A 17,451-nucleotide genomic window follows, 5' to 3' on the forward strand; every position below is an offset into this window, starting at 1 on the left:
CCCTTAAAGCCCTGAGCCCTCCCTTAAAAGTCCTCGTGTGACCCCAAGTATCCTAGTCTGAAGACCACAGCATTCCATGGTTATTCAGTACAGGAGCTGACACTTGAACCTAAGTGTGCACAGCTCGGAATCCCCAGCAGGTGGCCCCGCAATCCAGTTGTTTTTGGGTAAAGGCTACTTTTCCCACCCTGTTACAGCAAGTAGTCTGATCTGGGCTTCAGGAGCTAAGTAAATAGTCTTCTCTTTTCTGTGGGACTTTTAGGAGCAGGGACACCATAAAAGAACCCAAGGAAAGAGGTATGTGGACGGCTGACCAGTGGTTGGCTACATCAGAAAAACGATGTGATTTACTCTGAGAATTTAAGGAATGTAGCATTATGCAAGTTAGTGCTGATTTCGGACCCACTCATAAAAGCAGTAGCTCTTACTTCCAGTTACCGTAATTTCCAGTTCCCAGCATGAGTCAAATTGTATTATCCAGAATCTCAGTTAGTTCTGTGTAACCGAGCTTAACTAAACACACAGCCATGGGAGCCCCCATCACCCTGAAAAACAGAATTTTCCTGGGCACAGAGGCCGCCTTGGGGAACGTAATGATTCTCTGGGGCTGCAAAAGCAGAGACGTGTGAGGTAACTACATTAAGAAGGCACCTGCTGGGGAGGGCAGCGGACAAGAAGCAGAATCCTAGGAGGCGGGAGGGAGCAGCTACAAAGGACCCGCATAGCTCCCCATGTCGTTAGCCTAAAGCAGCTGGTAAAGTTAGTCTCCCCCAGAACTGGCCTCCTCTCCCACCCTGCTTTCACTCCCTTGGCATCAGCCAATCCATTTCTCCAGCCCCAAATGTTTGCATTTCCTTTGACCGACCTGGTATTCCGGATTAGTATACCTGTCACCTGCTGCACCCCATCGTTTGGGACAGGACCCAGGGAGCCTGGGAGATGCAAAGGCTGAGAGGGAAGTTTTCAGTTTCTGTCATACTTTAATTTCTGTCTCTCGCTGTCTCTGATCCCAGGGGAGCGTAAGGTCTGTAGAGACTGGGGCTCTAAGTAACCCCGGCCTAGCATTAAAGGGTTAGATTCTGTAGTTCTGGCTTGTTGGCTCATGTTGTCATGTCTGGGCAATGTGGACAGTATGTTCTGTTTTCCCGCAGGCATTCTTAGCCTTGTGTTTTTTACTAAAGATGGGGTTAGGCAGCCATATGTCTGAACAGAAGCCTTGCTATCAGTTCAATGGTAGATATTCTTTTTTAACATTTGGTGTCTCAGAGGTAAATTTTTGTTAATGTGTTAGAGCCACACATAGATCTTTGCAACCTGATGCTTTTAGAAATAATGTTCTGGAAGTCACGGCAGTGTCATACCAGCGCAAAGCTGTAACTAAACATGTTGAACCTGAATCTCCCGCACTGTCAAGTCCAGCACCCGGCATAGAGTAGGCACTCATTAAGAACTTGAGTGAACGGACAAATGAACGGGTCGATAAAGCTATTTTTTCTCCTATGTGTTCCTCTCCTGCCTTGGATTGCTCTCAGGTGGTTGCACTTTGTAGCTGTGGTGATTTGGAAGGAAAGCTAGAACGCTCTCACTTCCCCCTAGGTGTCCTGCATTGTCAAGCAAAATTATATATTGATTGGAAAGGCTTGAGACTCAATCTCACAGTTGCTTACTCATCATCTGAGGTTGGACCTCAGAGTGAATGCATAAAATTCTACGTGTGCAAGTTTTAAATGGCTGTAGCAATCTAATGGATGACAATTCCATCCAAGACAAAAAAAAAAAGTCGGGGATCCTTCCAACTCGTGCGAGATTTCAACACAAACCAATATTTCTGCCATACCCACGGTCATTGGACAGAAGGGGGAAGCCCCCTCTTCAATTCCTTTTTTTAAACTATTTTTTTTAATTTTACTTATTTATTTGATAGAGAGAGACAAGAGACACAACAAGAGAAGGAACACAAGCAGGGGCAGAGGGAGAGGGAGAAGCAGGCCTCCCACTGAGCAGGGGCCCTGATGTAAGACCCTGGGATCACTACCAGAGCCAAAGGCAGACGCCTAATGACTGAGCCACCCGACGTCCCTTCAATTTCTAAACAGCTTTTGAAATCCTATGGCCAGTCGCCAGCTGGGTACGTGACAGAGTTTAAATAGCTTCCAAATGGTTTTGTGTTTCCAGGTATCCCTGAATTAGATCTTTAGGTTTAGTCTGAAACTAAATTGTAGTAACGTCCCTTTGGATTTCTCACGTTAATTAAATATAGGGAAGATGCAGAGATCCCCTTAGAAAGTACTGTTTCCAAAACTTGCGACATTTGCTAATTCACAGAGCACGTTTCCATTCCTCGCCCCCTCCATCCTCAGAGCAAACCGTGAGACGGTGTTTTCTCCCTCTGTGTCCTGCTGCCCTCGTATTCCCTTTTCTCAACGTGTATCGTATGCCTTGAGGGTGGAGTGCGGATGACAAAGAAGCCAAATGTCTTCTAAGGGTCGTGACAGCATCACCCTGTTTCTTACCAAAAACCCCTGAAAGACAATGGAATCCATGAATTTTTGCCTTCAAAAAAGCCACGATATGTCTCAGTATACAAAAAAGTTACCTTTGACAGAATCTCCATTTTCTTTTTTATTGTGGATCTTAACACAAGATCCACTCTCTGAACAGGTTCTTATGTGTTCTCTGCAGCGTCGTCAACTAGGGGCGCACAGAGATCTAGAAACGATTCCCCTGGCCTGACGGAAACTTTCTACCCACCCAACTGCAACCTCCATTTCCTCTCCCCTGGCCCCTGGCATCCACCAATCTACCCTCTGTTTCTGTGCATCTGACGACTTTACACTCCTTACATGAGTGGAATTGTGCAGCACTCGTCCTCTGTGTCTGGCTTATTTCAGTCAACATCATGCCCTCCAGGTTCAGCCATGTGGTCGCAAATGGCAGGATTTTCTTTTCTTCTCTTTTCTTTTCTTTTCTTTTCTTTTTAGGATTTATTTATTTATTTATTTATTTGGGAGAGAGAGCACACACGAGTGGGACAGGCAGACTCCACGCTGAGCCCAGAGATCGTGACCTGAGCCAAAATCAAGAGTTGGCTTGACTCTTGGGCCAACTGAGCCACGCAGGCGCCGCAGGATTCCCTTTTCTGATGCTGAGTAATATCCCATTGCTTGTATATGTCACATTCCCTTTATTCATTCGTCCACCAGTGGGCATTTAGGTTGCTTCAAAAAATTTAAACTGGAATTACCGTGGGTAATTTATGCAATCCCATTTCTAGGTATTAATCCAAAAGAATTGAAATCAGGATCTTGAAATGATATCTGTGCTCTTCTGTCCAATAGAGCATTATTCACAATAGCGAAGATGTGGAAACAATCCAAAACGGATTTCAATTACCTTTGGCATTTTTAACTACAGGCTTCACAAAGTCCTTTACTCCCTGTACTTCGGAGAAAAACAGTAACTTGTCCAAGAAACAGATGCTGCAGCATTGCCTTTGTGAGTGTGTCTGGACAAGTGGAGAGAGGGCCAAGGTCACATGATGACCCACCGAATGAAGGGAAATCACAGAAGGTTTGGAGTCTTGCAAGATGCACCGTAGGCCGGGCCAGCCCATGCCCACAGCAGCACAGGAGAGAGGTTTGGGAACCTGTGGCTCTCGGTCACATGATGCCACGGTGGAAAGTTCTGGAATAAGGGACGAGGAGGACTGGTTATCAAGCACACTCCCTGGGTTTCTGCTCACACGTATATCTTTATTACAACACTGACAAGGATAAAAACGACTGATTTTTTCATTTTAATCTTGTTATCTGTGTGAATTTCCAAGTGCTGTAAGAATTTCAAGCTGATTTGGGGACTTTGCAACCAATAGTACTAACTGGCATTTGTCATCCTTTTTCAGGTGACTGTGTATCAGGACTCCCCTCTGAGTTGGCGATGACTCTTCTGGGATTATGTCCTCTCTCGGCTGTGAGAATACCATTGTCCTTTTCTCACTGATACTTAAAAATACCCAAATATTTAAGGATTATATTCACTAATTAATGAAGAAAGGATTTTTAATGTTTCAGCCTGTGCTCCCACTTCTGATCTTGTACTGCTTATTTGGAAAGGATCATTTAATTAAAAGCACAAGACACCGCAGCTTACCTCAGATTTAAAATAAAGGGTATAAAACATAACAGAAACATGTGTGCTCACCAAAAATTATACCCACTTACTGATAACTCCCAGTGTGTTTCTGCCAGCACAGCTCTCATGGGTTGCATGCAGTGGTCCATGATCTTTCCATTTCCGCCTGTTTTTATGCCAGGACAGTTTATTCTGATGATGTAAGGATGGCTAGGACTAAGAGTTTCAGTTTTCCTTTTTGTGATCAACAGACTCGCCTATTACCTTTCCTTGTCTTATTGGAGAAGCAACGCATATATTGGGGGGACTTTAAAAATTCATCATCTGTTGACATTTCACTGGCAGTTTGAAGCTATTTTCCCCCGGTTTGTTTTTCATGTGAGGGGTTGGGGTGGGAGGGAACCGATCCTGTTTCAGAATATAAACAGCATTAAAACCCTTGGCAAAGCAAAGGAAAGTTGAAACCGCTGAACGTTCCAGCACCTATCAAGAGTTCTGTGTGTTTTAGGTGATAGCAATCTGTCCACGGGCTGGAGGAGGAGGGGAGCCGCGTAGTTACTGGACAAAAGCTGTACATGTGCTGGGAAAATCTATTTCTCCTCTTGACATAGCAAAATAACCAAAGGCACAGAGAAATGCACAGCTGGGTGGTGGCCCTTTCTGCTGTCCTCAGATATCTGTCACCTCCCAGGTAAGATTCCAAAACAGTGGCTGGCCCGTAGCATCCTCTGGAGGCAGGCTAAGGGGCATTGACGTATTACTGCCCCTGCCGTTTGCTTTTGGGTCTTGTCTCTGGCTGTGAGACAAACGCCATGTTGGAAAGTGTGGGGCCATCAGTGCTCTAGTGCGGGGTTTGTCCTCTCTCTCTCTCATATGCACACGTAGGCTCGCCACACTTGCGACCTGTTTTCTAATGATTTAATAACATGTGTATTCGTTTCCTGGGACTTCCAGAACAAAGCCCGACATTCCGCGTGGCTCCTGAGCACGGAGAGTGTGCTCCTCCCCGCCGGTCTGGAGCCCAGAAGTCTGAGGTCAAGGCATCAGCAGTGGGGTGACCCCTCTGAAATCCCCAGGGCAGGAGCCTTCCTGCCTCCTCCAGTGTCCGGTGGCTCCAGGGGTTCCTCGGCATTCCTTGGCTTGCAGCTGCCCAGCTCAAATTCATGCCTGAGTCTCCAGGTGCACGCCCTAGTGTCCTTTCCTCTCTCGTGAGGACACTCCCCATCCATTCAGCAAGAACTCCTCCTAGTGAATTGGCTGCAAAATTCCAATCTCCAAATAAGTCCCCACCCCAAGATTCCAGGTGGATGTGAATTTGGGGGACACTAGGCCACCTAGTAAAGATGCGTTTTGCAGTCACCTTCTGTGTGCACAATACCAAAGTTCCCCTCCTTAAGGAAACTGCCACGGACTTCATGCCCAGTGGGTCCCATCACTCTGACAGATCAGTGCATGGACTCAGCCAAACAGACACCAATCAGTGTCCAGAGCAGTTTCTGGGGTCTACTAGTACTTCCGGAAGGAAGAAGAAAAAGAGGAAGAGGGGTGCCTGAGTGGCTCAGTGGGTTAAAGCCTCTGCCTTCAGCTCAGGTCATGATCCCAGAGTCCTGGGATTGAGCCCCACATGGATTTCTCTGCTCGGCAGGGAGCCTGCTTCCCTTCCTGTCTCTCTGCCTGCCTCTCTGCCTGCTTGTGATCTCTGTCTGTCAAATAAAAAAAAATTTAAAAATCTTTAAAAAAAAAAAAGAAAAAGAGGAAGAAAAAGGAGGAAAAAATAGAAGAAAAAAGTGTGGAAAGGGAAAATGAACAGAGATGAGACACTGAGGAAGGAGAGGAGAAAGCAAGACCCTGGACGTCAAGCTGGCTCACGGCGGCAAAGTACCTGCTGTCATGAGAACGAGAAATGGCACAACTTGCCCATCCACATGCTGTCTCCGTGCTTGTCTCCGAAGCACGAAAGTGCAGGTAGAACAGTGCCAGAAATCGGGCTTTCCAGTGGCTTCACTCAGATGGGATCACAGGGTGCTTGTGCAGTGAGTCACATAGCCTGTGGTTTCTGACCCCACTGGGTGTGGACAGCAAGCTCAGGGCCCCCTGGGAAGAGCTGTGAGTGCAGGGGAAGCTTACTAGAACCCAGCGACCTTGGGGCACTCTAGTCCCTCCTTGAGGGTTTAAGGCCACCATACCTGCTATGCACAAACGAGGACACCAGGATGGCCAGATACTCAGCCGGTGCCTGGTTGAGCCATGGCCTACAGAGCCTGCGTGTGATGGAAACCTTGGGCCCAATCGGAGAAGTTCTTTACCATGAAATTAATGAACTGTATGGTTCAGGGCTCCTCTGCCACATTTGTAAGCCAGTATCCACTTTTGCACCTTTTTTATTCATCATTTTATGTCCGTTTTCTTCAAGAGAACTTTTAAATTCCAGATCCTTCAGACCCCATAAACTGAAGGCCAGCCTGGACTAGCGAAGGATGGTTAGAGCTGCCCAGAACCACCAGGCAAAATGTCCAAGGCCCACCCAGCCCTGGGTCCCAGCTGCTGCCTCGGATCATTTCAGAAGACATGCGGGTTTCACTCCGGAGGCTTCTGCTGTCCCCCTGTGATCTACTGTGTGCAGCCTAATTTTGAAAATCCACTTTGCTTTTCACCATATTAATTTTACAGGAAATAGAATGGAAGAAGCGGTCTGTATGAGCGATCTCATAATTACTTTTGGCTCGGGTTCGATTATCTTCAAGAAGTACCTCTGCTCATGGAGAAATCCCCTGGGCAGCTTTAAAAACACCATCATCGCCCCGTAGTCTTCTAGCGGTTCTGGTGTAACTGGTCCGGGATGCAGCCTGAGCTTCGGGGTTCCTGAAGCTCCCAGCGCCCCTACCTAGCGTACCTGTGTCATTGGGAAGAGCGTCGGGGGAAGGTGTGAGGGGACTTCTGTGTACTTTGAGGAGGGTAACAGGCCAGGAAGGAGCCAGGCGCACAGCGGGAAGATGGGCAGCAGGGGTCCTTGTCCCTGCCGCGTTTCCTTCAGGATCCAGCAAGCCCTGGAGCAGGCGGCCCGAGGGTGTGATCTGAGCACCTGCAGGGAGTGGAACAAAGGCCAGCCTGGTGGGCGGCTTAGACCCGAGGCAGGGGGAGACATCCATGTGACTTCTTTCAGTCTGGTGGAAACAAGAATTCCCTCAATACAACTCAAGACAGCAAGTTTCCCATTAAAGCTTTTATTGAACAGATGGGGTTCAGTTGTTAAATGCTACCGGGAACACTGAACCAAGTTTCATTCCCCTTTAAAACACTGGTCTGTTGGGCGCACACAGGCAAGATAAAGAAGCATCGAGTTCAAAGATGTGGTCTGTTCCTGGGATAGGTTGCGGGTCTTCAAACTGTCAGCAGTGGTTGTCGCTCGCCATTCCAGGGTCAGTACTCACTGTGCTCTCAGAAGAGACGAAAAGGACTTGGAGCCTGGTTTGGGGCCGAGAGGAGCTCATCTAAGGAGCCCGAGGTGTCGGCCGTGCTCAGCACTCAAACGCTCGCGTCTCCCCAGCCCACTCGAGATCTCTGGGGCACGGCTGAGCACCCACTTGTGTTCGGCACCCACGGTGAGGAGCGTCACAGCCGCACGGTCCGTTCTCGAGCTGCCTGGGATGTCCGCAGAGTGTCCTGTCTTTGGGCGTCCCGGCTCCCCACGGCGGCAGAACTGGCTAAGCAGAGCACAGTGACTCCCCGCAGCCATTCGCGGTCCCGCAGGCTTCGGGCTGGAGGTCGTCAGTAACGGTGTCCGCAGGACAGGATCTTCTGCGAGCTTCTGGGGAACATCCACACCTTCGCCTCTCCTAGCTTTTGGAGGCTCCCTGGGCTCCTTGGCTCACGGCCCCTTCTTCCTTCTCCAAGATCCTTCCCTTAATCACACCTGCAGCGTCCCCTTGGCTGGGTAGGGAGACATGCCATGGGTCTCAGAGACGAGGGTGTGGACGCCTCTTCTGTTGTCATCACTCAGCTTCCCACATGTGCGAGGTATCAGTGGAGGAGTCTCCTGGGAAATGAACAAACCTGGATCCAAGAACCATCTGGAAAGTCCAACTCTGCAGTGTCTCAGATGCACACCCTGGGGGGCTGTGCTCCTGCACCGTGAGTTTCGGCTTAGCCACAGGCTTCCTCTTCAGTTTGCTCACATCAGTAGAAACGCTCAGCCTTTCTTGTCTGCCCTCCTTTTGTTGATAACTATCTTGTTTATGTGTGTAACGACCATTAACTGGGACTCTTCCGATAGTCTCTGTCGTTGCAGCAGAAACCGCTAAGACGAGCACGACGTAACACGTGCGCATATTGTGATGGCCCTGGTGCGGGGACCACACCAGCCAAGCAGGACTGGCTCAGGGGGTCTCCCAAGGGGTCCTGTCAAGATTAGCTCCACTCCTCTCTCCCCTCCACAGGCAAAGCCAAGACTGTTCAGAGAGACTGAAAAGGGAGTCAAGGAGGAGTTCTCTGGAGTAAGTGGTTCAGGGGCTGGGTATCTGCTCTCTGTTTCCTGCTGGGGAGAAGAGAAGGTACTTGACACACCACAAGCCACTTGAAAAGCTTGTCATGAGTCTTCTGACATGAGTGTCTGGTTTATGTTGGAAAAGCTTCCGGTGACTCACTAGACACTGACTGTCCTTCTGACTAGAGGAAGTGCCTGGGAGGGGAAGGGTCTCCCTCCAGAGCTTCCTGCGGGCCAGATGTGGATCCTGCAGAAAGGGACCAGACTGGATCATGTTGAGTGAGAATCTACCCAGGAGAACCACCTAGAGAAGGGGAGCCCAGAACAAGCACAGAGGATAAAGTACCAACAGCCAGAAGAAGCATCAGACAATGGAGTCAATTGTAGGTAAAAGACATCAGGCTCTGGGAATATTATCTCTGAAAAGCTCATAAAAGCATCTCCTGATGAAAGAAATCAGCATTTGAAATATGCCAAATCTTCAGGACCCCAAATTCAAATCACAAACATCTTCAAGGAAGACCTTTCCCTCCTGTGGCTGCCATATGCATGTGCAAGTCACCCGTGGAGTCTTGTAGGGCACAGCCTGCAGCACTGAGTCTCACATCTGTTGCACAACTGTAAGGTCTTGAAACACCAGCTGGCATGTGGAGGAGGGGTTCCCAGTTCCTGCTAATATGGGGAATGAGCATGGACTTCTGCCTCTCTTTCCATAAACAAACCTTAGGTTATAGAGAGAAACACGGAAACAAAACAACAACGAATAAGCAAATGCAAGTACCCTGGGAGACTGATGGCTAGTGTGGGAGCAGAGCAGGGTGAACGTGGCTTCAGCTGAAACAGAGGGTGGCTGGTCTTGGCTGCGAGTGGTGGGGGAATGAGTGAAGGGAAAAGTGATGTAAGCGCTCTGCTCTTGCCCCAGTCATTGCCCTGGGATCACCAGTTTCTACGACCAATGATGTAGGTGTCTGTAGGAATAAAAATCAGGGCAGGACAAGACCACACTTAGCAAGGAGTCAATGCATCCATTCATTCACTCAACAAATATTTACCAAGTATTAACCATGCTCCAAGTACTCATCTGGAAAAACCTCACATGCTCAGGAGTAGGAGCAGCAGGTGCAAAGGTCCTGAGACAGAAGTGTGCCCCATATATCCAAAGAACAGTGAGAGTCAGAGGGGCTACATGAAGAAAATAAGGGAAAGAGAATCAAGAGATGAGGTCAGAGAAATAATTAAGAGCAGATCATGTAGACTAGGGTGAGGCTTTAGTTTTTAATGGAAGCAAGATGGAAAGCCACTGAGGGCCTGAGCAGAGAAATAGCTGTCTTTTCTTGAGAATGACCTGCAGGAGGGCAAGGTAGAGGCTGGATGAACAGTGAGGTTGTCACAGGTAGAGACATGGATGCAGCTCTGGAAGCAGTAAGGCAATGCTCATAGGAAAATCAAGTAAAAAAACGGCAAAAGATTTGAACAGACACGAAGATATATGATGACAAATAAGCACACAAAAATATGTCTAACATCATTAGATGTTAGGCAAATGTAAATTAAAGCCACAGTTTGTTCACCATAAGCCTTATGTGCCTCTTTGTACCAGTGTTGTCTTAGATCGGAAATTCTAAGAAGGCAGGGAACTTACTCTTAGTCGGAATGGCTAGAATAAAAGAATCCTTGCAACACCAGTGCCTCACGAGGATACGGAGCCCCTGGGACTCTCAGCACTGCTGGTGGGGTTGTAAAATGGTGCAGCTGCTTTGGCAGTTCCTGATAAATTTTAGTGATCCCACTGCTAGGTGTGAAATTTCTGGAGAAATAAAAATGTACCTTCACACAAAAAACTGGACACGAATATTCACAACAGCTCAGTTTCCAGTCACCCCAAAGTGGAAACAATTCAATTGTTTGCCAACAGGTGAACAGATAAAGAAACCGTGGCACAGGGGCGCCTGGATGGCGCCTGGGTTAAAGCCTCTGTCTTCGGCTCAGGTCATGCTCTCAGGGTCCTGGGATCGAGCCCTGCATCAGGCTTTCAGCTCACGGGGAGCCTGCTTCCCCCTCTCTCCCTCTGCCTACTTGTGATCTCCGCCTGTCAAATAAATAAATAAAATCTTTTAAAAAAAGAAAGAAAAGAAACCGTGGCACATTTATACAACAGAATGTGACTCAGGGATGATAAAAAAGAATAAATTGTTAACACCTGCAAAGACTTGCATGAATCTCAAAAAATGTTGCGCGAAGGAGGCCAGTCTCAAAAAATGTATGGTTCCATTTCCATGACAGTGTCAGAAAGTCAGCTCTCTGGTGATGAATCTGTATTGTGAGATTCAGTGATTCTCGAGAGAACATCACCTCGTGACCACCAGGGGTGGGGTGGAGGGGGAGGTGAACGTAGGGGCGAGGTGTGAGGAGGATTTGGATGATACAGACTGTTCTGTACATATGGCGGCATGAATCTGTGCATGCGCTAAAATTCAGAGCATGGAACGCACGCACGAGAGACGACGCTACTGTCTGTTCACTTAACAGTAACATGGTGGAAGCTAGTGTTAGTTAGGACCTGTACAGATGATTATTACCACGTGCTGTCTTAATTTATTCTTTTGATTGAAGAACAACGGACATGAATATTGTATTAGCTTCAGGTGTGTCAATAATGATTCAATATTTATATACATTAGAAAATGGTGGCCACAATAAGTCTCGTTACCATCTGTCACCATGCTAAGTCGTTACAATACCATTGTATTGTTTAAACCTGTGCTGTTTAAACCTCAAGTACCCGCAAGTCCCTCATTAGAGCAGAATTTCTTACAGCTCCCAGGAATAGTTGTACAGTTTCTTCAGTTACACAAATACAACGTTGGATTAGGTCACAGGAAATAGAGTAATGCGGGAACGAGACACGGATGCCGGTCGCGACCTCTCCTAAACAAGAGTGACTGGAGTTTCAGAGAAAAATAAAGAAAGATGCAAGGATTGCAAAAGGAAGAAATCAAACCACCCTGATCTGCAAGCGGGAGAGGAGGGATTCTAAGAAATTCGGAGACCAGAGCTCACAGCCCCTCCTCAGTGCAGATGTTCTGGCCCGAGGCCGCCCTGAGCCAAGAAAGGGGAGGCTTCTTGAATGAACTCTGCAGCTCTAATGTTAAGCTGGACGGAACTCTTTACCACCTAGAAAGGACGCTATTGTTTAGCACTGAAAGTGACTAAGCTGTGAGAGTTGCCAAAAACGTCAGGAGCAGGGACTAACTGAGAATGCTACATGCTGTGAAAAAACACCAAAAAGATAGCACCTGGAAATCTGTGATGTGACCACCTGGTGAGAGGACAGGGACACTGGCTCATGGGGGTCCAGGACCCCACTCAGAGATGTCCCCCTCCATCCCTGCTTGCAGAGGAGCAGGACATGGCGGGCAGCTCCCCAGCTCAGAGCAGGTAAAACTAGCTTCCCCGCCCTCTTGGAGTTTCTGATCTACAACAGCGTTGTCAAAGGGCACAGAAGGCTTATAGACAGCTCAGCAAACCTTTCCTGTTAGGACTGCAATCTGCAAAGGAAGAAGGATAAGTGCATTTGGCAGGAGGAGTGAGTGAATAAGGGAAAACTTACATGATGGAAGGAGAAGAGCCTGGCAGCGAGGTCAGAAAGGGAGATTGGGGAGCGTGGGAGGAAGGCTGGCCACGGGGGAGTTAGGTGAGGGCCATGTGGAGGTAACTGGCCCGCGGGGATGAAAGGCAACTTTTATTTGGGCTAGAATTACTCGATTGCTTGCATTGACTGGCATTCGTCATAGGAGATTTTCATCCTGAGTAATCCTGTACCTTGACAAGTGTAAAATACAGTTTTTGTAACTTTTTAAGAAAATACCACTGGTTGATGTTAGTTGCACTCAGAACAGCCATGCTCCGTGCTTTACAGAGTCCATTTTCTGACTTCACAGAGGCAATCATGCTTTACCAGAAGGCTGACTTTCATGATTGCTGAGGATTTCTCTTTATTAGCAATCCTGTATTCTAGCCGAGACTCAAGCAGGTCTATCTACACACTTGGTCACAGCAGCATCATTCCTGAGACCCGAAAGGTAGACTCCACCCAGGTGTCGACAGACAGATGAATGGGTAAGCCAGGTGTGGTCTGTTCCGCTCGGCAAAAGGTTATAGAGCCTTAATAAGGAAGGAAATTCTGACATGTGCTACCAGATGGCTAAATCCTGAGGACAGAAGTGAAAGAAGACAGACACAAAAGGAGAAAAATTGAATGATTCTATTTATGGGGTACCTCAATTAGTCAACCTTAACAGCGACAGAATGCAGGCTAGTGGTTGCCAGGGGCTGGGGGTGGGAGGTGTTAGTGTCTAACAGGGACAGAGTTTTCGTTTGGGAAGACGGGAAGTTCTGGAGACTTGGCAGTGGGGAAGGTTGCAGAACGACGTGAATGTACCTACAACCACTGGACTGGGTGCCCAAACATGGTTAAGACGGCAAATTTTATGTTCTCTATTTAACCACAATAAAACATATCATATTTTCTAAAGGGAAATTCTATATCTTTCAGACACTTGTCTTATTATTAAAAATGAGTATCACCAAAGAAAAATGCATAATGCTATCCATGTATGTATGAGCCATTTTCAGAGTTTATTCTGAAGTATCTCGTCCGTTTGTCATTGATTCGGTACCAGAAATACCCTGAAGGCTTATTGAAGTGCCTGCAGGCTTAATGAGGCATCTCGTGGATCCCTTTCCTGGCCCTTTAGAAGCTCTTTTTAGTTCTGTAAAAATTGTAGCTGGTAGTGGGATATGAAGAGGAGACCTTAAACAATGAGGAAGTTTCTTGTTTCTGTGTTGTGTCTGTGCCAAAAGTACCAGCAGGAATGGTGTAGAAACAATGCTATAATTCTTTAGCCAACTTCTGAAACTGCTTCATTTCCCTTTAGCATCTTTGGGAGCTTGTCTTCCACAAGTTTATAAAAATTCATCTGATTCTGAATCTCAAGGTTGGGGTCATCGAGAGGAGCTGCTGGGACCTCTCCCCTCTGACATCTGAGGACCTGCTCAGAGACGTGGGCTGGAAGCCGAGGAATGCAGGACACACAACACTGCTTCTCCCTCGAGAAATCCCTACGTTTGTGGAAGACCCAGATTTGTAAATTACACATGCAACCACACAGGTGTCACGGAAAGGTGTGTAGCCAGTGGCAGGGTGGGGATGGGGAGGAGGACCCACAGGCAAATGAATAAAGAAACTGGGGTCCGTCCAGACAATGGAATGTTTTTAAAGATTTTATTTATTTATTTGACAGAGATCACAAGTAGGCAGAGAGGCAGGCAGAGAGAGAGAGAGGGAAGCAGGCTCCCTGCTGAGCAGAGAGCCCGATGCGGGGCTTGATCCCAGGACTCTGGGATCATGACCCAAGCCGAACGCAGAGGCTTTAACCCACTGAGCCACCCAGGTGCCCCAAGACAATGGAATATTAATCAGTGTTAAGAAAAAAAACAAAAAAGAGCAACCTAGCCATGGATAGACATGGCGGAATTTAAATGCGGAGTAAGGAAAGAAATCACTAAGAAAAGGCTACAAACAGTATGCTTCCCACTCTACGGCATTCTGGAAAAGGCGACACGATGGAGACAGTGAAACGATCGGGGCTGCCAAGGTTGGGGAGAGGGAGGGATGAAGAGATGTGGCACGCAGGATTTTTAGGGCAGTAAAAATACCGTTTGATACCGTAGCGTTGGATACATGTCATCATTTGTCCGTTCGTCCAGATCTGCAGAACGCACAGCACTGAGAGGGAGCCCTCACGTAGACACGGGCTCTGGGTGGCCCTGAAGTGCCCATGGAGGTCCATCCAGTGTAACCAACGTGCTGCTTGGCGCAGGGGCAAAGAGTGAGGTTGTGCAGAGGCGGGAAACCCTTGCTGGGAACCTAAAGCTGTTCTACAAAACAGTCTGGTTTAAAAAAAAAAAAAAAATCCAGTGTTGGGTGTGAGAAACGGGCAGGACCACAGGTCACCCTGGGTTCCTGGCCTAGGAGGTTACGGGATGGGCTGTGACATCATCGGCTTTGAGGCGCCCAGAAGAGCATCCGGAACAGAGAAGGTGGAAGTTACAGGAGACGAGTCGAGGCTGTCCCATGCTCTCTGGGGAGCGGTGCTCGGACGGCACCACCCTGTCTAGGCAATAATGCGAAAGCCCCTGCTAGCCGTCAGCAGCGCCTGGAGAGCCGGGATTCGTGGGGGTGATGTGACACCCGGGCTTCTCTGCTGACACGGAGTGACCCTCAGCAGCAGAGCCTAACTCCACGATGACCAGTACGTTCAGGACGTTTCTTTGGCAAAGCAGCCACAGCCACGGCATTTCGGCTTCTCTGGTTTTAACAGCTTAGACCCATCAGGGATCTCCGGGAGCCTTCTCCTTTCATCTGGGGTGACAGACACCCACTTACTTGGGCCACGCTCAGAGCTGGGACCCTCCAGGCTGGCTTCGCGGTGGAGCACCGCTCTCTGCAAAGACGCGCAGGGAAATAACGAATTCTGGACCATCCCCCTTGGCTAAGGACCCTCACGTGAGCATCTCCGTGCCAAATAGCGTGAGACATTTTTTCCCTGGAAGGCGCTTCCACGTGAATGCAGTGGGCTCGACAGGGATCTCTCACACGTGCTCTCTTGAAGACAGCGCTGTGTGTCGGGGGTCGCTGGGGCAAGGGTGTGGGGCGGGAGCAGGAAGGACCGGCTCCGCACGGTGACTCCCTTCCCTCCCCTTCCACTGGGGGGAGATCCCAAACAAGCAGCTGTGTCTTGAGTCAAAGTGAAAACATGAGAGGAGAGGCCAGAAAAGGCTCAACATTTCCTAAAGTTTGTCCCAAACAATGTGGCGCAACTGTAGGTCGTTAGGGAACCCCAGAGACTTGTGAACCAAGGCAAGCCCTGCGAGGAGCTCAGTGACTCATCTCATGCGGAGCTTTCCGGCCAGCCTTAGCAAACAACAAAGGGGTTGGCAGAAGAGCGCCGCGAAGACGGTGGTGAGTGGTTCCGGATATGCTACATTCAAGACAGCACAGGGAATAACGCTGAGTGTCTGTCCGTTTTCAGTTCACTGACCTTGACCAACATCACTGGTGTTCTAAGGCCAAAGAACACACTGTGTGCCTGTGTTCCCCAGAGCTGAATTTGTACAGCACCTGCAAAGAAACAGTGCTCCATTTTCTCTTCGCAGCCACTCACAAATCCAGGACAAGCTCTGGTTTCCCTTCTCATGTGGGCTCTTTCCACAACCGCAAGCCAGGCAGTGCCTCCCAGAAGAGAGGACCTGGACTCCGGTTCCAAAATGTGATTCTATCATCAAAGGACTACTTGCAGGACAATGAAGGTGCAGTCACCTCCACTGTAGGCCACTTCTGGTCCTTGAAAAGGAAAATGAAGAGTCTAGATTAAAGGAATGCACTTTAAAGTCACAATGAAATGCCCCGTTACAACCACAGAGACGGCTAGCACCAGTGCAAGGACAGTTGGCCAGGACGGGAGAAACTGGAACCCTTGCACATCGCTGATGGGAATATAACAAGGCACTGTTCTAAACAACGATTTGGTAGTTTCTTAAGCTAAGCGTAAGTTTACCATAAGACCCACTGAAGCCATGCCTAGGCGTTCAAGTGAAATGAAAACATAGGTCCACAAGAGGACATACACATAAATGTTCACAACCACATCATTCATAGTAGCCAAAAAGCAGAAACAATGCAGATGTCCATCGACTGATGAAGATCTATAGAATGGGACACTGTCCACAAATACAAAGGGAATGAAGTACTGATACGTTCACAGCATAGAGGAACCTCAGAAACACTGAATTGTGTGAAAAGAAGCTAGGTGGGAAAGACCCCTGCGATGCACTTCTATTTATATGAAATGTTTGGAAAGAAACACATCAGTGCAGGCAGATTTATGGAGATTTGTGGTCGCCTGGGGCTGGGGATGGGAACAGGCAGAGAATGTAGATGGGCAAGAGAGATCTTTCCTGGGTGATAGATATGTTCCGAACTCGACATGGTGATGCTTGCATGACTGTAAATTTGCTAGAAGTCATTGAATTATCTACCTAAAACTCGGGAAATTTTATGGCATGTCAATTATGCCTGCATAGATCTGTTAAAAATGAATGGTGCGGACTGGAACCCAGCGATCTGAGAGCACGTGAGGTGGAGGAGGTCTGGTCTAGGAGCTGCCTGTCCTGAGAATGGAGAGTGTGTGCCCTCTTCCTATGGGCAGGAGCCATCGTCCTGAGTTTCTGGGCAGATGATGAGAGATTTTCTCTGGCCCCTGGAAGATGACAAAAATAAAAGAGAGAAAACGTGGTATAATCCCATGGCTTGGCCAGCTGCCCCTCCGTCACTGTGGTGCACAATCAAGTCCTTTCCGGGTCCCTGGGTACGCTTGGAGTGCAACACCTAGCGGGTGCTCCTGGAATCAGCATAGGTTTGGCACCAAGAGCTGCAGACCCGTCTTCTGGCAGGGGGTCCCTCAGGGGACCTGGGTGGTCTGAGGGGCACAGGGAAGGGCGGAGACGCAGCATATCGCCATGCAGAGAATTTTGTGTTGTAACGTAATTGTTCCCCCAAAGGATGAATGAAAGTGCTCCTACCACGTTAAGCGTTATCACAGAAATATGAGCAAGGCTGTAAGATCTCAGAAGAAGAACTAGCGCTCAGAGAGTGGCTCAGGGTAGCCCAGGACTGCACCTCTCAGATGTCTAGCATCATAGCTGCTGATGAGACCAGAAGCTACAGACACCAGAGCTCTGGGGCTTGCCTCTCCTCCAGTAATTCATCTCTTTAA

The sequence above is a fragment of the Lontra canadensis genome, unplaced genomic scaffold, assembly GCF_010015895.1.
Source record: "Lontra canadensis isolate GAN:19392208 unplaced genomic scaffold, GSC_riverotter_1.0 scaffold44, whole genome shotgun sequence".
NCBI lineage: Eukaryota > Metazoa > Chordata > Mammalia > Carnivora > Mustelidae > Lontra > Lontra canadensis.